Here is a 22,131-nt window from a genome sequence, read left to right on the forward strand (position 1 = left end):
AATAAAATCTATGCGAGAGGCTCTGGTGCCATCACCACTGAACCAGGTGAAGCCCTCCTCTCTGGGATGCATGGTTTTAAAACAGTCTTGTAGTTTAAAATCCCTGCATATGCCCTGTAATAAAACCGATGTTTTGTCAATTTTAAAATCTTCCCCTGTTCTTTTTCTATCTTTTCGACTTAAAATACAGTTAAAATCACCTCCTAAAACTAATGGCACTCTCCCTAGCATGTGGGACTGCAGGTCTTCTAAAAGGTCATACCTGTCATTTTTGTCGTTAAAGCCATAAATATTGAGAAGGTTAAAATCCTGTCCCATAAAGGTCAAGTGTGCTAAAAGTGCCCTACCGTCTCTCACCACAGTGCTACCCTTCACCAGAACCTGAGGGTTTTTTATTAAAATGGCCACTCCATCGTTCTTATTTTGGTTTGATCCGCTCCATATCGATGTCTGTGGCCACATCTCCTCCCACTGTTGGTAGTGTTTTAAAAACGGTATGCCACATTCCTGCATTAAAAACACATCTGACTTTGTAGAATTAAGAAAGGATAAAACACTCTGGGCTCTAACTCTCGACTTCACACTTCTCACATTGATGGTTGAGAAGGTGAGTGTCATGAGTATGATTAAAAACAACAGGTATGAAATTTTAAAAACACTAAATAGAGGTTTAAGATGCTAAAATATCTTTTTTTTTTTAAAAAAAAGGCAGTTAGACTATTTCTTGTGAACGGGGCTCCTCCTTCACTTCAACAGGTGATGAAGGAGGGAGTTGAGCTCCATTCCCCCGTCGGACTCTGGGGGTTGGCCTTTGACGCAAGGCTGCATTTAGCTTGGAGTCCTTAGGGGTTGATTGTAGAGCTACTGTCAGGAAAGAGACTTCATTTGGTGAATTGGAGGGGAAGACTCTGGGCTCCTCCACAGATGAACTGTCTGAGAGAGTCCCAACTCTTCCCCTCTTCTCTGAGGCTACAGGAGACTCAGAGGACAATTCCGATGCAAGTCTCTTTGTTTGCTGGGCATCGGGGAGGGGGGCATCCTCACTATTTTCAGGTGGTTGAAAATCTTCCATTTCTGAACTAGCTCCGCCCACTTCCTGCATCTCCCCATCCTCCTCTCCACTCTCCATTGATGGGGCTGTTGCAGGCCCCTCCCCCTCTCCCGCCTCACATGATCCCTCCTCTCCAATCACAGTATCTGGCGGGAGATTTGAATTTTCCTGCCCAGCCTCTTCAACCTGCTCTTTTTCTTTTTGTCCTCCATTTTGTTCATTGGCTTTTGCTGCCTTTAGTTTGTTGGCAAACGATTTGGGGCAAGCTCTGAAGAGATGATTTGTTTCTCCACAAAGGTTGCACTTCCTGCCATTGGTGCACTCCTCAAAAGTGTGCCCAATTTCTCTACACTTTCCGCAAAAGGTTTTTGTGCACGCTTCTACCAGGTGCCCATGCTCACCGCACTTGCGGCAGAGCTTGGGCTGACCTTGGTAGTGGATGTAGCCCCTGTTTTCACCCAGAACTATCATTGACGGCAGATGTTTCAGGCCTTGGAAGCCCTGGGGGTCCTGCCATTGTTGAATGGGGACCCTCCAAGCGCAATTCCAGATGCCGTCCTCATCTCTCACTTTGGTAGCCTGGCCTTTAACAGTGCAGTATCTCCCCAGCCATATACAAATGTCTTCTGCATTCACTGTCTCATTAAACATTCTGACAATGACTGTTTTCAATGCATTATCAGTCAGTTTTTCAACAACAAATGCAGAAAACTGGGGTTTCACAGACTCAAATCTTGTCCAAAATTCTCTCAAGATAGCCGCAGACTGGAAGCTTACATCAAAACCTTTATTTAATGGTAGGGTCAAAATACAATTCAAATCGTTTGCTGTGAATTTCAAAGCCTGTTGGATTAGCTTCCTGGAGAAATCTAGCCTTGACATCTCCAGGAGCTTTCCATCCTTTTCTTTAAACTTAAAACGGACGCTGTGGTGCCTCCGCATGTTGGCATGGGTGGCCGACATGGTGGAGGCACCACAAGCTAAAAGGATCTAAAATCAGTAAAAAACTTACAATGGACAAAAAAACAATGAACAATAAATAAGTAAATACAATTAAAAATATAAAAAGGAAAAAAATCTAAAAACGTACTTACCTTTTCAAGTTTTGGCCTGGACAAGGTGTTGAATCCGGCAGAGCGCAGGTAAGAGATTCTCTGGGCCAATGAATTCCTATTTGTTTAAGATATGCAACTACAGAAAAGTTGCACAACTTTAAACAAGGAATGTAGACAATTTCCTCCCAAGAGCTGGTTTAACTCAGAGCCACAACAGGCAAGAATTTAACCATCAAAAGGAGGCGACCGCAGTCTTAGCCAAAAGGCCGAGAAGCGATGGGCCCAAAGTGTCTGGCGTTCCAGCCAGGCTCTTGGCACAAATCTCGCTGGTCGCGGTTGGCTGCTTTTGACATGAGCGGAGCAATGGCTGCTTTTCACCACCTCCGCCCACCTCCCCATTCCTGACCTCGACAGCTGTTTGACTTTTCACAAACTCAAAGGGCTCAGCCATACGGCAGAGCCTGCCAAAAATAGCTTAAACTCATTGGTGTTCCTCTCCACGGAAGTCTTTAGTAAAAGGCGAAAGACTTGTGCGTGATGAAGAGAAACCAGAGTCAGTACAGGCCTCTCCTCAAGAGCGGCCGAGGACCCCATTGGTCCCAGTCACCGCCCTCACGGTAGCCTTCTCTTAGCTTGCCAAATCCCCGCCCCCTCCCCATGTTGTCACGGGCTCTAGCCAATCGGACTGTGGAGAAAAGTGTCTGGGCCTCAACATGCAATCCCCACAAATTTCTCAAGTTATCAGGCGCTTGCAGGCCCCCGGGGACCAAAATACAGGGAAAATGCGGGGTTGATTGGAGGCTAGCAGCCCTTCCAGGGCGCGTGAGGGATATCAGCTGTGGGGCAGGTTGACTCACCTTCCTCCAGCCACTGCCAGAGGGGCATTTGAAACTGTACGTTTGCGTCATTGTTTGCTTGCTTGCTTGCTTGCTTTTCCACACGGCCAGAGAAGGGTGCACCGTTCCCGGCGGCACTGCAATGCCAGGTCGATGCGTGGAGTGAACGGGGCAAGCCCCTTTTTCAGCTCCCAGTTCTAAAAATCCGTTTAATATGTTTGTCCTCGGGTAGAGGACATATCAGATATTAAACTGATAAGAACAGATTTTTTCTTTCGAAAAGATTTATTGACACTCATTTCAAGTTTTTTCAAAGAAGGTTTACATCTTGAGATACAAAGGGTACATTATAATCACAACACTATGATAAATAGTTGTAAAACCATTGTTTGTTTGTTTGTTTTTTTTTTTTAAAACATTAAAAACAAATATTTCAAGGGGTTTTACATGTTGTCAAACATAAAATCCATCTCACAAATGAAAACCATGGAGTGTCCCAAATCTTTAAAAGGGAGTGCATTGGTTTAAAACTTCTCTTCTTTCTAATTTTGTGCAGGAGCAGAGTGAGTCCCTACCCAGGGTCACTCATTCCGCTCCCCCAAACATTTGGTCTCTCGGGATCCTGTCGTGGTGCTCAGAGGAGATCCTCACCCTGTTGCTCCTTCCCACCTGCCTCACCCGGAGAGCCAGGCCGCCGCTGCTTTGACCTTTTCATGTGTGGCTCCGGCTCCTTCGTCCGAATGGGCACAGAGGCGATGCTTCTTTGTGGCTGTGTCCTAGGCCTGCCGCCTACAGCCATCCGGATCACAGCCACGGGGGGGATCTGCATGTGCTTCCTTACCAGCAAGTTTCTGGAGGTCCATATGGCGTCTTTGATGGCGGCTAGGGTGAGCCACATCTGGGCAAAGTCATCTTTCTTCAGTGTTTTTTGGCTCACCCCATAGAGCACCAGTTGTGCTGTAAGGACCTCCCTTGCTGGCAAGTACGGGAATTGCAAGGAGCCGGCCATTGCCCACTGGTCTACGGCAGCGCTGCACTCCCAGAGCAAATGCCTCACCGACTCTGGCGCGCCACAACCGGGTCGGGGGCAGGTTGAGCGTGTTGACATGCCCCGGGAGTGCATGACGGACCTGACTGGGAGAATCTCATGAGCCACCATCCATGACAGGTCCCGGAGTCTGTTTGGAAGAGCAGAATGGTTCACGTTGCGCCAAACTGTTGAGGGCTCGCCAAATGCGAGCCCGCGCACTGGACTCACTGGCTCCTGCTCCTGCACAACAGAGATCAGAGAACGGTGGTTGGTTAAAATATGCAGCTCCTCCTGCTCCAGTTTAAAATGCTTTAAAAACGTCGGGATAAAAGCATAGGCTGGTGGCAGGCTAAAAGACACGGGTACTTTAAGATCTGTAGGTAAAATCTTCAATCGTCTGAGGTACGATCCCATCCAGAAACGTGTCATGGCTGTAGTTTTGGGGTTTCCGGATGGGTCTGTGGCTTGTTTGAGGTGTAGTGCGGTGTATCGGCTTCCTAAAAACAAGTACAGGTCAGGCACTCCTTTTCCTCCTTTCTCTTTTGGCCTTTTCATGACCTCCCTCCTCAGTCTCTCCCACTTGGAGCCCCACAGGAAATAAAAGATGGCTCGCTCCAGATCTAAAAGCACTCTCCTAGGTGGGATAAAAACAGAACTGATGAGTAAAAGCAAAGGTAAAATCACCGCTTTGATGATTAAAACCTTTCCTTCAATAGTCAGTCCTCTAAGTCCCCAATATCCTAGTCTTTGTTTTACTTTCCCTACCACGTCTGGCCAATTTGTTGTTCCTTCTCCCTCCCTGTCAAATTTGATCCCCAGTATTTTTTGGTCAGTCTGGGTCACAGTCAAAGGGAGTCCTGTCATCTCAGTCGCTGTCCACGGTCCATAAAATTGGGCTTGGGTCTTGTTTTTGTTCAACTTTGACCCAGAAGCCTGTCCAAACCAGTCAGTCAAGTCCAGCGTCCTGTTGACGGATAAAAGGTCGGTGCATAAAATGTTCACGTCGTCCATGTATAAAATACACTTGGTGTCCAGTCCCCCGCTCCCCGGTACTCCCAACCCATTGATTCGTTGATCCCTTCTCAAGATCTGTGCCAGCGGTTCTATACATGTTATGTATAGGAGGGCAGATAACGGACAACCCTGACGGACACCGCAGTTAATATCGACTGCTTTTGTCAAATGCCCGTTAATCACAAATTTGCTGGTAATGTCCCGATACAGCAATCCCACCCAAGCTAGAAACCTTTCTGGGAACCCCATTTTTTGCAGTACCTTGAAAAGGTACTGGTGCGAGACCCGATCGAAGGCTTTCTCAAAATCTAAATTTAGGACTACTAGCCGGATGTTTCTGTCTCTCGCGTAACAGATGGTGTCTCGGATCAGTACCAGGCTGTCGGTGATCTTCCTCCCTGGGATGGCACAGCCTTGATCCGGGTGAATCACCCCCTTTAAAAACAAGGACATACGTGAGGCTAAAAGTTTGCTAAAAAGTTTACAATCAAGGTTTAAAAGTGCGATAGGTCTCCAGTTCATCAGGTCGGTCTTGTCTTTGTTTTTGTGCAGTAGAGTCACTATCCCTACTCTAAAACTGTCAGGAAGTCGGTCTAGGTGCTCAAAGTCTTTAAAAACATCGATCAAATCAGGTGCTAAAATGTCCCAAAAGGTCAAATAAAATTCCAAGGGAAGTCCATCCTGTCCTGGGGACTTCCCTTTTTTAAAACTTGACAAACATTTATTTAACTCTAGAATGGTAAAATCTTGGGTTAAAAGCACACTGTCTTTTACTTTTTTATCGATGGATTTTAAAACTTCATTCATGGTGTCTATTCTAATGGGCTTTTCTTTATACAATTCTACGTAAAAATTTTCCACAATCTGTTTAATTTCTTCGATATTCTCTGTTATGCACCCGTTTTCCTTTTTTAGTTTTAAAATGGTCCCCCCTTTACTAACAATTTTCTTAAAAAAATACCTGGTGCACTTCTCACCCTCCTCTATTTCCCGTTCCCTGCTCCTTAAAATGACACCCTTGCTTTTAATTTCAGCTAAAACCGACATCTCTGATTTGATTTCTGTAATTTCTTCATTAAAATCCATTCCATTTTGGTTGAGGTTAAAATAGCGCTGTAGTCGCTTCTGCAGTCCCATCATGCGTCTGTTCTCCTTGCCCTTTCTTTTTTTGCCTGCCTGTCTGAAAAAAGTCTGGGTCTTTCCCTTCACCATCTCCCACCAGTGTGCTCGTGTATCGTACATGTCTTGAAGGGTCTGCCACTCTCGGTACTGCTCCCTGTACTGCTGAACTAGATGTTGATCTTCAAGCAGGGAGCAGTTGAGTTTCCACAGACCACTTCCAAAAGTCACACCTGAAGAGAGTGAAAGGGTGCAGGAGAGCATCAGGTGGTCAGAAAAGAAAACAGGGGTCAATCTAGCATCGGTCGGCGGGCAGTCCCGTGTGAAAATAAAATCTATGCGAGAGGCTCTGGTGCCATCACCACTGAACCAGGTGAAGCCCTCCTCTCTGGGATGCATGGTTTTAAAACAGTCTTGTAGTTTAAAATCCCTGCATATGCCCTGTAATAAAACCGATGTTTTGTCAATTTTAAAATCTTCCCCTGTTCTTTTTCTATCTTTTCGACTTAAAATACAGTTAAAATCACCTCCTAAAACTAATGGCACTCTCCCTAGCATGTGGGACTGCAGGTCTTCTAAAAGGTCATACCTGTCATTTTTGTCGTTAAAGCCATAAATATTGAGAAGGTTAAAATCCTGTCCCATAAAGGTCAAGTGTGCTAAAAGTGCCCTACCGTCTCTCACCACAGTGCTACCCTTCACCAGAACCTGAGGGTTTTTTATTAAAATGGCCACTCCATCGTTCTTATTTTGGTTTGATCCGCTCCATATCGATGTCTGTGGCCACATCTCCTCCCACTGTCGGTAGTGTTTTAAAAACGGTATGCCACATTCCTGCATTAAAAACACATCTGACTTTGTAGATTTAAGAAAGGATAAAACACTCTGGGCTCTAACTCTCGACTTCACACTTCTCACATTGATGGTTGAGAAGGTGAGTGTCATGAGTATGATTAAAAACAACAGGTATGAAATTTTAAAAACACTAAATAGAGGTTTAAGATGCTAAAATATCTTTTTTTTTTTAAAAAAAAGGCAGTTAGACTATTTTTTGTGAACGGGGCTCCTCCTTCACTTCAACAGGTGATGAAGGAGGGAGTTGAGCTCCATTCCCCCGTCGGACTCTGGGGGTTGGCCTTTGACGCAAGGCTGCATTTAGCTTGGAGTCCTTAGGGGTTGATTGTAGAGCTACTGTCAGAAAAGAGACTTCATTTGGTGAATTGGAGGGGAAGACTCTGGGCTCCTCCACAGATGAACTGTCTGAGAGAGTCCCAACTCTTCCCCTCTTCTCTGAGGCTACAGGAGACTCAGAGGACAATTCCGATGCAAGTCTCTTTGTTTGCTGGGCATCGGGGAGGGGGGCATCCTCACTATTTTCAGGTGGTTGAAAATCTTCCATTTCTGAACTAGCTCCGCCCACTTCCTGCATCTCCCCATCCTCCTCTCCACTCTCCATTGATGGGGCTGTTGCAGGCCCCTCCCCCTCTCCCGCCTCACATGATCCCTCCTCTCCAATCACAGTATCTGGCGGGAGATTTGAATTTTCCTGCCCAGCCTCTTCAACCTGCTCTTTTTCTTTTTGTCCTCCATTTTGTTCATTGGCTTTTGCTGCCTTTAGTTTGTTGGCAAACGATTTGGGGCAAGCTCTGAAGAGATGATTTGTTTCTCCACAAAGGTTGCACTTCCTGCCATTGGTGCACTCCTCAAAAGTGTGCCCAATTTCTCTACACTTTCCGCAAAAGGTTTTTGTGCACGCTTCTACCAGGTGCCCATGCTCACCACACTTGCGGCAGAGCTTGGGCTGACCTTGGTAGTGGATGTAGCCCCTGTTTTCACCCAGAACTATCATTGACGGCAGATGTTTCAGGCCTTGGAAGCCCTGGGGGTCCTGCCATTGTTGAATGGGGACCCTCCAAGCGCAATTCCAGATGCCGTCCTCATCTCTCACTTTGGTAGCCTGGCCTTTAACAGTGCAGTATCTCCCCAGCCATATACAAATGTCTTCTGCATTCACTGTCTCATTAAACATTCTGACAATGACTGTTTTCAATGCATTATCAGTCAGTTTTTCAACAACAAATGCAGAAAACTGGGGTTTCACAGACTCAAATCTTGTCCAAAATTCTCTCAAGATAGCCGCAGACTGGAAGCTTACATCAAAACCTTTGTTTAATGGTAGGGTCAAAATACAATTCAAATCGTTTGCTGTGAATTTCAAAGCCTGTTGGATTAGCTTCCTGGAGAAATCTAGCCTTGACATCTCCAGGAGCTTTCCATCCTTTTCTTTAAACTTAAAACGGACGCTGTGGTGCCTCCGCATGTTGGCATGGGTGGCCGACATGGTGGAGGCACCACAAGCTAAAAGGATCTAAAATCAGTAAAAAACTTACAATGGACAAAAAAAAACAATGAACAATAAATAAGTAAATACAATTAAAAATATAAAAAAGGAAAAAAATCTAAAAACGTACTTACCTTTTCAAGTTTTGGCCTGGACAAGGTGTTGAATCCGGCAGAGCTCAGGTAAGAGATTCTCTGGGCCAATGAATTCCTATTTGTTTAAGATATGCAACTACAGAAAAGTTGCACAACTTTAAACAAGGAATGTAGACAATTTCCTCCCAAGAGCTGGTTTAACTCAGAGCCACAACAGGCAAGAATTTAACCATCAAAAGGAGGCGACCGCAGTCTTAGCCAAAAGGCCGAGAAGCGATGGGCCCAAAGTGTCTGGCGTTCCAGCCAGGCTCTTGGCACAAATCTCGCTGGTCGCGGTTGGCTGCTTTTGACTTGAGCGGAGCAATGGCTGCTTTTCACCACCTCCGCCCACCTCCCCATTCCTGACCTCGACAGCTGTTTGACTTTTCACAAACTCAAAGGGCTCAGCCATACGGCAGAGCCTGCCAAAAATAGCTTAAACTCATTGGTGTTCCTCTCCACGGAAGTCTTTAGTAAAAGGCGAAAGACTTGTGCGTGATGAAGAGAAACCAGAGTCAGTACAGGCCTCTCCTCAAGAGCGGCCGAGGACCCCATTGGTCCCAGTCACCGCCCTCACGGTAGCCTTCTCTTAGCTTGCCAAATCCCCGCCCCCTCCCCATGTTGTCACGGGCTCTAGCCAATCGGGCTGTGGAGAAAAGTGTCTGGGCCTCAACATGCAATCCCCACAAATTTCTCAAGTTATCAGGCGCTTGCAGGCCCCCGGGGACCAAAATACAGGGAAAATGCGGGGTTGATTGGAGGCTAGCAGCCCTTCCAGGGCGCGTGAGGGATATCAGCTGTGGGGCAGGTTGACTCACCTTCCTCCAGCCACTGCCAGAGGGGCATTTGAAACTGTACGTTTGCGTCATTGTTTGCTTGCTTGCTTGCTTGCTTGCTTTTCCACACGGCCAGAGAAGGGTGCACCGTTCCCGGCGGCACTGCAATGCCAGGTCGATGCGTGGAGTGAACGGAGCAAGCCCCTTTTTCAGCTCCCAGTTCTAAAAATCCGTTTAATATGTTTGTCCTCGGGTAGAGGACATATCAGATATTAAACTGATAAGAACAGATTTTTTTTCTTTCGAAAAGATTTATTGACACTCATTTCAAGTTTTTTCAAAGAAGGTTTACATCTTGAGATACAAAGGGTACATTATAATCACAACACTATGATAAATAGTTGTAAAACCATTGTTTGTTTGTTTGTTTTTTTTTTTAAAACATTAAAAACAAATATTTCAAGGGGTTTTACATGTTGTCAAACATAAAATCCATCTCACAAATGAAAACCATGGAGTGTCCCAAATCTTTAAAAGGGAGTGCATTGGTTTAAAACTTCTCTTCTTTCTAATTTTGTGCAGGAGCAGAGTGAGTCCCTACCCAGGGTCACTCATTCCGCTCCCCCAAACATTTGGTCTCTCGGGATCCTGTCGTGGTGCTCAGAGGAGATCCTCACCCTGTTGCTCCTTCCCACCTGCCTCACCCGGAGAGCCAGGCCGCCGCTGCTTTGACCTTTTCATGTGTGGCTCCGGCTCCTTCGTCCGAATGGGCACAGAGGCGATGCTTCTTTGTGGCTGTGTCCTAGGCCTGCCGCCTACAGCCATCCGGATCACAGCCACGGGGGGGATCTGCATGTGCTTCCTTACCAGCAAGTTTCTGGAGGTCCATATGGCGTCTTTGATGGCGGCTAGGGTGAGCCACATCTGGGCAAAGTCATCGTTCTTCAGTGTTTTTTGGCTCACCCCATACAGCACCAGTTGTGCTGTAAGGACCTCCCTTGCTGGCAAGTACGGGAATTGCAAGGAGCCGGCCATTGCCCACTGGTCTACGGCAGCGCTGCACTCCCAGAGCAAATGCCTCACCGACTCTGGCGCGCCACAACCGGGTCGGGGGCAGGTTGAGCGTGTTGACATGCCCCGGGAGTGCATGACGGACCTGACTGGGAGAATCTCATGAGCCACCATCCATGACAGGTCCCGGAGTCTGTTTGGAAGAGCAGAATGGTTCACGTTGCGCCAAACTGTTGAGGGCTCGCCAAATGCGAGCCCGCGCACTGGACTCACTGGCTCCTGCTCCTGCACAACAGAGATCAGAGAACGGTGGTTGGTTAAAATATGCAGCTCCTCCTGCTCCAGTTTAAAATGCTTTAAAAACGTCGGGATAAAAGCATAGGCTGGTGGCAGGCTAAAAGACACGGGTACTTTAAGATCTGTAGGTAAAATCTTCAATCGTCTGAGGTACGATCCCATCCAGAAACGTGTCATGGCTGTAGTTTTGGGGTTTCCGGATGGGTCTGTGGCTTGTTTGAGGTGTAGTGCGGTGTATCGGCTTCCTAAAAACAAGTACAGGTCAGGCACTCCTTTTCCTCCTTTCTCTTTTGGCCTTTTCATGACCTCCCTCCTCAGTCTCTCCCACTTGGAGCCCCACAGGAAATAAAAGATGGCTCGCTCCAGATCTAAAAGCACTCTCCTAGGTGGGATAAAAACAGAACTGATGAGTAAAAGCAAAGGTAAAATCACCGCTTTGATGATTAAAACCTTTCCTTCAATAGTCAGTCCTCTAAGTCCCCAATATCCTAGTCTTTGTTTTACTTTCCCTACCACGTCTGGCCAATTTGTTGTTCCTTCTCCCTCCCTGTCAAATTTGATCCCCAGTATTTTTTGGTCAGTCTGGGTCACAGTCAAAGGGAGTCCTGTCATCTCAGTCGCTGTCCACGGTCCATAAAATTGGGCTTGGGTCTTGTTTTTGTTCAACTTTGACCCAGAAGCCTGTCCAAACCAGTCAGTCAAGTCCAGCGTCCTGTTGACGGATAAAAGGTCGGTGCATAAAATGTTCACGTCGTCCATGTATAAAATACACTTGGTGTCCAGTCCCCCGCTCCCCGGTACTCCCAACCCATTGATTCGTTGATCCCTTCTCAAGATCTGTGCCAGCGGTTCTATACATGTTATGTATAGGAGGGCAGATAACGGACAACCCTGACGGACACCGCAGTTAATATCGACTGCTTTTGTCAAATGCCCGTTAATCACAAATTTGCTGGTAATGTCCCGATACAGCAATCCCACCCAAGCTAGAAACCTTTCTGGGAACCCCATTTTTTGCAGTACCTTGAAAAGGTACTGGTGCGAGACCCGATCGAAGGCTTTCTCAAAATCTAAATTTAGGACTACTAGCCGGATGTTTCTGTCTCTCGCGTAACAGATGGTGTCTCGGATCAGTACCAGGCTGTCGGTGATCTTCCTCCCTGGGATGGCACAGCCTTGATCCGGGTGAATCACCCCCTTTAAAAACAAGGACATACGTGAGGCTAAAAGTTTGCTAAAAAGTTTACAATCAAGGTTTAAAAGTGCGATAGGTCTCCAGTTCATCAGGTCGGTCTTGTCTTTGTTTTTGTGCAGTAGAGTCACTATCCCTACTCTAAAACTGTCAGGAAGTCGGTCTAGGTGCTCAAAGTCTTTAAAAACATCGATCAAATCAGGTGCTAAAATGTCCCAAAAGGTCAAATAAAATTCCAAGGGAAGTCCATCCTGTCCTGGGGACTTCCCTTTTTTAAAACTTGACAAACATTTATTTAACTCTAGAATGGTAAAATCTTGGGTTAAAAGCACACTGTCTTTTACTTTTTTATCGATGGATTTTAAAACTTCATTCATGGTGTCTATTCTAATGGGCTTTTCTTTATACAATTCTACGTAAAAATTTTCCACAATCTGTTTAATTTCTTCGATATTCTCTGTTATGCACCCGTTTTCCTTTTTTAGTTTTAAAATGGTCCCCCCTTTACTAACAATTTTCTTAAAAAAATACCTGGTGCACTTCTCACCCTCCTCTATTTCCCGTTCCCTGCTCCTTAAAATGACACCCTTGCTTTTAATTTCAGCTAAAACCGACATCTCTGATTTGATTTCTGTAATTTCTTCATTAAAATCCATTCCATTTTGGTTGAGGTTAAAATAGCGCTGTAGTCGCTTCTGCAGTCCCATCATGCGTCTGTTCTCCTTGCCCTTTCTTTTTTTGCCTGCCTGTCTGAAAAAAGTCTGGGTCTTTCCCTTCACCATCTCCCACCAGTGTGCTCGTGTATCGTACATGTCTTGAAGGGTCTGCCACTCTCGGTACTGCTCCCTGTACTGCTGAACTAGATGTTGATCTTCAAGCAGGGAGCAGTTGAGTTTCCACAGACCACTTCCAAAAGTCACACCTGAAGAGAGTGAAAGGGTGCAGGAGAGCATCAGGTGGTCAGAAAAGAAAACAGGGGTCAATCTAGCATCGGTCGGCGGGCAGTCCCGTGTGAAAATAAAATCTATGCGAGAGGCTCTGGTGCCATCACCACTGAACCAGGTGAAGCCCTCCTCTCTGGGATGCATGGTTTTAAAACAGTCTTGTAGTTTAAAATCCCTGCATATGCCCTGTAATAAAACCGATGTTTTGTCAATTTTAAAATCTTCCCCTGTTCTTTTTCTATCTTTTCGACTTAAAATACAGTTAAAATCACCTCCTAAAACTAATGGCACTCTCCCTAGCATGTGGGACTGCAGGTCTTCTAAAAGGTCATACCTGTCATTTTTGTCGTTAAAGCCATAAATATTGAGAAGGTTAAAATCCTGTCCCATAAAGGTCAAGTGTGCTAAAAGTGCCCTACCGTCTCTCACCACAGTGCTACCCTTCACCAGAACCTGAGGGTTTTTTATTAAAATGGCCACTCCATCGTTCTTATTTTGGTTTGATCCGCTCCATATCGATGTCTGTGGCCACATCTCCTCCCACTGTCGGTAGTGTTTTAAAAACGGTATGCCACATTCCTGCATTAAAAACACATCTGACTTTGTAGAATTAAGAAAGGATAAAACACTCTGGGCTCTAACTCTCGACTTCACACTTCTCACATTGATGGTTGAGAAGGTGAGTGTCATGAGTATGATTAAAAACAACAGGTATGAAATTTTAAAAACACTAAATAGAGGTTTAAGATGCTAAAATATCTTTTTTTTTTTAAAAAAAAGGCAGTTAGACTATTTCTTGTGAACGGGGCTCCTCCTTCACTTCAACAGGTGATGAAGGAGGGAGTTGAGCTCCATTCCCCCGTCGGACTCTGGGGGTTGGCCTTTGACGCAAGGCTGCATTTAGCTTGGAGTCCTTAGGGGTTGATTGTAGAGCTACTGTCAGGAAAGAGACTTCATTTGGTGAATTGGAGGGGAAGACTCTGGGCTCCTCCACAGATGAACTGTCTGAGAGAGTCCCAACTCTTCCCCTCTTCTCTGAGGCTACAGGAGACTCAGAGGACAATTCCGATGCAAGTCTCTTTGTTTGCTGGGCATCGGGGAGGGGGGCATCCTCACTATTTTCAGGTGGTTGAAAATCTTCCATTTCTGAACTAGCTCCGCCCACTTCCTGCATCTCCCCATCCTCCTCTCCACTCTCCATTGATGGGGCTGTTGCAGGCCCCTCCCCCTCTCCCGCCTCACATGATCCCTCCTCTCCAATCACAGTATCTGGCGGGAGATTTGAATTTTCCTGCCCAGCCTCTTCAACCTGCTCTTTTTCTTTTTGTCCTCCATTTTGTTCATTGGCTTTTGCTGCCTTTAGTTTGTTGGCAAACGATTTGGGGCAAGCTCTGAAGAGATGATTTGTTTCTCCACAAAGGTTGCACTTCCTGCCATTGGTGCACTCCTCAAAAGTGTGCCCAATTTCTCTACACTTTCCGCAAAAGGTTTTTGCGCACGCTTCTACCAGGTGCCCATGCTCACCGCACTTGCGGCAGAGCTTGGGCTGACCTTGGTAGTGGATGTAGCCCCTGTTTTCACCCAGAACTATCATTGACGGCAGATGTTTCAGGCCTTGGAAGCCCTGGGGGTCCTGCCATTGTTGAATGGGGACCCTCCAAGCGCAATTCCAGATGCCGTCCTCATCTCTCACTTTGGTAGCCTGGCCTTTAACAGTGCAGTATCTCCCCAGCCATATACAAATGTCTTCTGCATTCACTGTCTCATTAAACATTCTGACAATGACTGTTTTCAATGCATTATCAGTCAGTTTTTCAACAACAAATGCAGAAAACTGGGGTTTCACAGACTCAAATCTTGTCCAAAATTCTCTCAAGATAGCCGCAGACTGGAAGCTTACATCAAAACCTTTATTTAATGGTAGGGTCAAAATACAATTCAAATCGTTTGCTGTGAATTTCAAAGCCTGTTGGATTAGCTTCCTGGAGAAATCTAGCCTTGACATCTCCAGGAGCTTTCCATCCTTTTCTTTAAACTTAAAACGGACGCTGTGGTGCCTCCGCATGTTGGCATGGGTGGCCGACATGGTGGAGGCACCACAAGCTAAAAGGATCTAAAATCAGTAAAAAACTTACAATGGACAAAAAAACAATGAACAATAAATAAGTAAATACAATTAAAAATATAAAAAGGAAAAAAATCTAAAAACGTACTTACCTTTTCAAGTTTTGGCCTGGACAAGGTGTTGAATCCGGCAGAGCGCAGGTAAGAGATTCTCTGGGCCAATGAATTCCTATTTGTTTAAGATATGCAACCACAGAAAAGTTGCACAACTTTAAACAAGGAATGTAGACAATTTCCTCCCAAGAGCTGGTTTAACTCAGAGCCACAACAGGCAAGAATTTAACCATCAAAAGGAGGCGACCGCAGTCTTAGCCAAAAGGCCGAGAAGCGATGGGCCCAAAGTGTCTGGCGTTCCAGCCAGGCTCTTGGCACAAATCTCGCTGGTCGCGGTTGGCTGCTTTTGACATGAGCGGAGCAATGGCTGCTTTTCACCACCTCCGCCCACCTCCCCATTCCTGACCTCGACAGCTGTTTGACTTTTCACAAACTCAAAGGGCTCAGCCATACGGCAGAGCCTGCCAAAAATAGCTTAAACTCATTGGTGTTCCTCTCCACGGAAGTCTTTAGTAAAAGGCGAAAGACTTGTGCGTGATGAAGAGAAACCAGAGTCAGTACAGGCCTCTCCTCAAGAGCGGCCGAGGACCCCATTGGTCCCAGTCACCGCCCTCACGGTAGCCTTCTCTTAGCTTGCCAAATCCCCGCCCCCTCCCCATGTTGTCACGGGCTCTAGCCAATCGGGCTGTGGAGAAAAGTGTCTGGGCCTCAACATGCAATCCCCACAAATTTCTCAAGTTATCAGGCGCTTGCAGGCCCCCGGGGACCAAAATACAGGGAAAATGCGGGGTTGATTGGAGGCTAGCAGCCCTTCCAGGGCGCGTGAGGGATATCAGCTGTGGGGCAGGTTGACTCACCTTCCTCCAGCCACTGCCAGAGGGGCATTTGAAACTGTACGTTTGCGTCATTGTTTGCTTGCTTGCTTGCTTGCTTGCTTGCTTTTCCACACGGCCAGAGAAGGGTGCACCGTTCCCGGCGGCACTGCAATGCCAGGTCGATGCGTGGAGTGAACGGAGCAAGCCCCTTTTTCAGCTCCCAGTTCTAAAAATCCGTTTAATATGTTTGTCCTCGGGTAGAGGACATATCAGATATTAAACTGATAAGAACAGATTTTTTTTTTTTTTTTCGAAAAGATTTATTGACACTCATTTCAAGTTTTTTTCAAAGAAGGTTTACATCTTGAGATACAAAGGGTACATTATAATCACAACAATATGATAAATAGTTGTAAAACCATTGTTTGTTTGTTTTTTTTTTTAAAACATTAAAAACAAATATTTCAAGGGGTTTTACATGTTGTCAAACATAAAATCCATCTCACAAATGAAAACCATGGAGTGTCCCAAATCTTTAAAAAGGGAGTGCATTGGTTTAAAACTTCTCTTCTTTCTAATTTTGTGCAGGAGCAGAATGAGTCCCTACCCAGGGTCACTCATTCCGCTCCCCCAAACATTTGGTCTCTCGGGATCCTGTCGTGGTGCTCAGAGGAGATCCTCACCCTGTTGCTCCTTCCCACCTGCCTCACCCGGAGAGCCAGGCCGCCGCTGCTTTGACCTTTTCATGTGTGGCTCCGGCTCCTTCGTCCGAATGGGCACAGAGGCGATGCTTCTTTGTGGCTGTGTCCTAGGCCTGCCGCCTACAGCCATCCGGATCACAGCCACGGGGGGGATCTGCATGTGCTTCCTTACCAGCAAGTTTCTGGAGGTCCATATGGCGTCTTTGATGGCGGCTAGGGTGAGCCACATCTGGGCAAAGTCATCGTTCTTCAGTGTTTTTTGGCTCACCCCATACAGCACCAGTTGTGCTGTAAGGACCTCCCTTGCTGGCAAGTACGGGAATTGCAAGGAGCCGGCCATTGCCCACTGGTCTACGGCAGCGCTGCACTCCCAGAGCAAATGCCTCACCGACTCTGGCGCGCCACAACCGGGTCGGGGGCAGGTTGAGCGTGTTGACATGCCCCGGGAGTGCATGACGGACCTGACTGGGAGAATCTCATGAGCCACCATCCATGACAGGTCCCGGAGTCTGTTTGGAAGAGCGGAATGGTTCACGTTGCGCCAAACTGTTGAGGGCTCGCCAAATGCGAGCCCGCGCACTGGACTCACTGGCTCCTGCTCCTGCACAACAGAGATCAGAGAACGGTGGTTGGTTAAAATATGCAGCTCCTCCTGCTCCAGTTTAAAATGCTTTAAAAACGTCGGGATAAAAGCATAGGCTGGTGGCAGGCTAAAAGACACGGGTACTTTAAGATCTGTAGGTAAAATCTTCAATCGTCTGAGGTACGATCCCATCCAGAAACGTGTCATGGCTGTAGTTTTGGGGTTTCCGGATGGGTCTGTGGCTTGTTTGAGGTGTAGTGCGGTGTATCGGCTTCCTAAAAACAAGTACAGGTCAGGCACTCCTTTTCCTCCTTTCTCTTTTGGCCTTTTCATGACCTCCCTCCTCAGTCTCTCCCACTTGGAGCCCCACAGGAAATAAAAGATGGCTCGCTCCAGATCTAAAAGCACTCTCCTAGGTGGGATAAAAACAGAACTGATGAGTAAAAGCAAAGGTAAAATCACCGCTTTGATGATTAAAACCTTTCCTTCAATAGTCAGTCCTCTAAGTCCCCAATATCCTAGTCTTTGTTTTACTTTCCCTACCACGTCTGGCCAATTTGTTGTTCCTTCTCCCTCCCTGTCAAATTTGATCCCCAGTATTTTTTGGTCAGTCTGGGTCACAGTCAAAGGGAGTCCTGTCATCTCAGTCGCTGTCCACGGTCCATAAAATTGGGCTTGGGTCTTGTTTTTGTTCAACTTTGACCCAGAAGCCTGTCCAAACCAGTCAGTCAAGTCCAGCGTCCTGTTGACGGATAAAAGGTCGGTGCATAAAATGTTCACGTCGTCCATGTATAAAATACACTTGGTGTCCAGTCCCCCGCTCCCCGGTACTCCCAACCCATTGATTCGTTGATCCCTTCTCAAGATCTGTGCCAGCGGTTCTATACATGTTATGTATAGGAGGGCAGATAACGGACAACCCTGACGGACACCGCAGTTAATATCGACTGCTTTTGTCAAATGCCCGTTAATCACAAATTTGCTGGTAATGTCCCGATACAGCAATCCCACCCAAGCTAGAAACCTTTCTGGGAACCCCATTTTTTGCAGTACCTTGAAAAGGTACTGGTGCGAGACCCGATCGAAGGCTTTCTCAAAATCTAAATTTAGGACTACTAGCCGGATGTTTCTGTCTCTCGCGTAACAGATGGTGTCTCGGATCAGTACCAGGCTGTCGGTGATCTTCCTCCCTGGGATGGCACAGCCTTGATCCGGGTGAATCACCCCCTTTAAAAACAAGGACATACGTGAGGCTAAAAGTTTGCTAAAAAGTTTACAATCAAGGTTTAAAAGTGCGATAGGTCTCCAGTTCATCAGGTCGGTCTTGTCTTTGTTTTTGTGCAGTAGAGTCACTATCCCTACTCTAAAACTGTCAGGAAGTCGGTCTAGGTGCTCAAAGTCTTTAAAAACATCGATCAAATCAGGTGCTAAAATGTCCCAAAAGGTCAAATAAAATTCCAAGGGAAGTCCATCCTGTCCTGGGGACTTCCCTTTTTTAAAACTTGACAAACATTTATTTAACTCTAGAATGGTAAAATCTTGGGTTAAAAGCACACTGTCTTTTACTTTTTTATCGATGGATTTTAAAACTTCATTCATGGTGTCTATTCTAATGGGCTTTTCTTTATACAATTCTACGTAAAAATTTTCCACAATCTGTTTAATTTCTTCGATATTCTCTGTTATGCACCCGTTTTCCTTTTTTAGTTTTAAAATGGTCCCCCCTTTACTAACAATTTTCTTAAAAAAATACCTGGTGCACTTCTCACCCTCCTCTATTTCCCGTTCCCTGCTCCTTAAAATGACACCCTTGCTTTTAATTTCAGCTAAAACCGACATCTCTGATTTGATTTCTCTAATTTCTTCATTAAAATCCATTCCATTTTGGTTGAGGTTAAAATAGCGCTGTAGTCGCTTCTGCAGTCCCATCATGCGTCTGTTCTCCTTGCCCTTTCTTTTTTTGCCTGCCTGTCTGAAAAAAGTCTGGGTCTTTCCCTTCACCATCTCCCACCAGTGTGCTCGTGTATCGTACATGTCTTGAAGGGTCTGCCACTCTCGGTACTGCTCCCTGTACTGCTGAACTAGATGTTGATCTTCAAGCAGGGAGCAGTTGAGTTTCCACAGACCACTTCCAAAAGTCACACCTGAAGAGAGTGAAAGGGTGCAGGAGAGCATCAGGTGGTCAGAAAAGAAAACAGGGGTCAATCTAGCATCGGTCGGCGGGCAGTCCCGTGTGAAAATAAAATCTATGCGAGAGGCTCTGGTGCCATCACCACTGAACCAGGTGAAGCCCTCCTCTCTGGGATGCATGGTTTTAAAACAGTCTTGTAGTTTAAAATCCCTGCATATGCCCTGTAATAAAACCGATGTTTTGTCAATTTTAAAATCTTCCCCTGTTCTTTTTCTATCTTTTCGACTTAAAATACAGTTAAAATCACCTCCTAAAACTAATGGCACTCTCCCTAGCATGTGGGACTGCAGGTCTTCTAAAAGGTCATACCTGTCATTTTTGTCGTTAAAGCCATAAATATTGAGAAGGTTAAAATCCTGTCCCATAAAGGTCAAGTGTGCTAAAAGTGCCCTACCGTCTCTCACCACAGTGCTACCCTTCACCAGAACCTGAGGGTTTTTTATTAAAATGGCCACTCCATCGTTCTTATTTTGGTTTGATCCGCTCCATATCGATGTCTGTGGCCACATCTCCTCCCACTGTCGGTAGTGTTTTAAAAACGGTATGCCACATTCCTGCATTAAAAACACATCTGACTTTGTAGATTTAAGAAAGGATAAAACACTCTGGGCTCTAACTCTCGACTTCACACTTCTCACATTGATGGTTGAGAAGGTGAGTGTCATGAGTATGATTAAAAACAACAGGTATGAAATTTTAAAAACACTAAATAGAGGTTTAAGATGCTAAAATATCTTTTTTTTTTCAAAAAAAAGGCAGTTAGACTATTTCTTGTGAACGGGGCTCCTCCTTCACTTCAACAGGTGATGAAGGAGGGAGTTGAGCTCCATTCCCCCGTCGGACTCTGGGGGTTGGCCTTTGACGCAAGGCTGCATTTAGCTTGGAGTCCTTAGGGGTTGATTGTAGAGCTACTGTCAGAAAAGAGACTTCATTTGGTGAATTGGAGGGGAAGACTCTGGGCTCCTCCACAGATGAACTGTCTGAGAGAGTCCCAACTCTTCCCCTCTTCTCTGAGGCTACAGGAGACTCAGAGGACAATTCCGATGCAAGTCTCTTTGTTTGCTGGGCATCGGGGAGGGGGGCATCCTCACTATTTTCAGGTGGTTGAAAATCTTCCATTTCTGAACTAGCTCCGCCCACTTCCTGCATCTCCCCATCCTCCTCTCCACTCTCCATTGATGGGGCTGTTGCAGGCCCCTCCCCCTCTCCCGCCTCACATGATCCCTCCTCTCCAATCACAGTATCTGGCGGGAGATTTGAATTTTCCTGCCCAGCCTCTTCAACCTGCTCTTTTTCTTTTTGTCCTCCATTTTGTTCATTGGCTTTTGCTGCCTTTAGTTTGTTGGCAAACGATTTGGGGCAAGCTCTGAAGAGATGATTTGTTTCTCCACAAAGGTTGCACTTCCTGCCATTGGTGCACTCCTCAAAAGTGTGCCCAATTTCTCTACACTTTCCGCAAAAGGTTTTTGTGCACGCTTCTACCAGGTGCCCATGCTCACCACACTTGCGGCAGAGCTTGGGCTGACCTTGGTAGTGGATGTAGCCCCTGTTTTCACCCAGAACTATCATTGACGGCAGATGTTTCAGGCCTTGGAAGCCCTGGGGGTCCTGCCATTGTTGAATGGGGACCCTCCAAGCGCAATTCCAGATGCCGTCCTCATCTCTCACTTTGGTAGCCTGGCCTTTAACAGTGCAGTATCTCCCCAGCCATATACAAATGTCTTCTGCATTCACTGTCTCATTAAACATTCTGACAATGACTGTTTTCAATGCATTATCAGTCAGTTTTTCAACAACAAATGCAGAAAACTGGGGTTTCACAGACTCAAATCTTGTCCAAAATTCTCTCAAGATAGCCGCAGACTGGAAGCTTACATCAAAACCTTTGTTTAATGGTAGGGTCAAAATACAATTCAAATCGTTTGCTGTGAATTTCAAAGCCTGTTGGATTAGCTTCCTGGAGAAATCTAGCCTTGACATCTCCAGGAGCTTTCCATCCTTTTCTTTAAACTTAAAACGGACGCTGTGGTGCCTCCGCATGTTGGCATGGGTGGCCGACATGGTGGAGGCACCACAAGCTAAAAGGATCTAAAATCAGTAAAAAACTTACAATGGACAAAAAAACAATGAACAATAAATAAGTAAATACAATTAAAAATATAAAAAAGGAAAAAAATCTAAAAACGTACTTACCTTTTCAAGTTTTGGCCTGGACAAGGTGTTGAATCCGGCAGAGCTCAGGTAAGAGATTCTCTGGGCCAATGAATTCCTATTTGTTTAAGATATGCAACTACAGAAAAGTTGCACAACTTTAAACAAGGAATGTAGACAATTTCCTCCCAAGAGCTGGTTTAACTCAGAGCCACAACAGGCAAGAATTTAACCATCAAAAAGAGGCGACCGCAGTCTTAGCCAAAAGGCCGAGAAGCGATGGGCCCAAAGTGTCTGGCGTTCCAGCCAGGCTCTTGGCACAAATCTCGCTGGTCGCGGTTGGCTGCTTTTGACATGAGCGGAGCAATGGCTGCTTTTCACCACCTCCGCCCACCTCCCCATTCCTGACCTCGACAGCTGTTTGACTTTTCACAAACTCAAAGGGCTCAGCCATACGGCAGAGCCTGCCAAAAATAGCTTAAACTCATTGGTGTTCCTCTCCGCGGAAGTCTTTAGTAAAAGGCGAAAGACTTGTGCGTGATGAAGAGAAACCAGAGTCAGTACAGGCCTCTCCTCAAGAGCGGCCGAGGACCCCATTGGTCCCAGTCACCGCCCTCACGGTAGCCTTCTCTTAGCTTGCCAAATCCCCGCCCCCTCCCCATGTTGTCACGGGCTCTAGCCAATCGGGCTGTGGAGAAAAGTGTCTGGGCCT

General features: G+C 46.1%; 4 non-coding genes and 3 pseudogenes across 4 annotated transcripts; all 7 read right to left on the minus strand.

Moving 5' to 3' along the window:
• Positions 1-2,548: 2,548 nt before the first annotated feature.
• Positions 2,549-2,663, minus strand: LOC139619039 (U5 spliceosomal RNA). The gene has a single exon (XR_011690044.1). It is a non-coding gene; the product is annotated as a U5 spliceosomal RNA (small nuclear RNA).
• A 391-nt stretch (positions 2,664-3,054) lies between these two features.
• On the minus strand, positions 3,055-3,229 carry LOC139619689 (U2 spliceosomal RNA; annotated as a pseudogene).
• A 5,754-nt stretch (positions 3,230-8,983) lies between these two features.
• Positions 8,984-9,098, minus strand: LOC139619040 (U5 spliceosomal RNA). Its single transcript, XR_011690045.1, has one exon. It is a non-coding gene; the product is annotated as a U5 spliceosomal RNA (small nuclear RNA).
• Positions 9,099-9,493: 395 nt separating this feature from the next.
• LOC139619757 (U2 spliceosomal RNA) lies at positions 9,494-9,670 on the minus strand (annotated as a pseudogene).
• A 5,750-nt stretch (positions 9,671-15,420) lies between these two features.
• Positions 15,421-15,535, minus strand: LOC139619041 (U5 spliceosomal RNA). The gene has a single exon (XR_011690046.1). It is a non-coding gene; the product is annotated as a U5 spliceosomal RNA (small nuclear RNA).
• A 399-nt stretch (positions 15,536-15,934) lies between these two features.
• On the minus strand, positions 15,935-16,115 carry LOC139619658 (U2 spliceosomal RNA; annotated as a pseudogene).
• Positions 16,116-21,864: 5,749 nt separating this feature from the next.
• On the minus strand, positions 21,865-21,979 carry LOC139619365 (U5 spliceosomal RNA). Its single transcript, XR_011690364.1, has one exon. It is a non-coding gene; the product is annotated as a U5 spliceosomal RNA (small nuclear RNA).
• Positions 21,980-22,131: the final 152 nt, after the last annotated feature.

Source organism: Trachinotus anak, unplaced genomic scaffold (genome assembly GCF_046630095.1).
Source record: "Trachinotus anak isolate AG129_WGS33_773 ecotype Australia unplaced genomic scaffold, CSIRO_AGI_Tana_v1 ptg000003l, whole genome shotgun sequence".
NCBI classification, from domain to species: domain Eukaryota; kingdom Metazoa; phylum Chordata; class Actinopteri; order Carangiformes; family Carangidae; genus Trachinotus; species Trachinotus anak.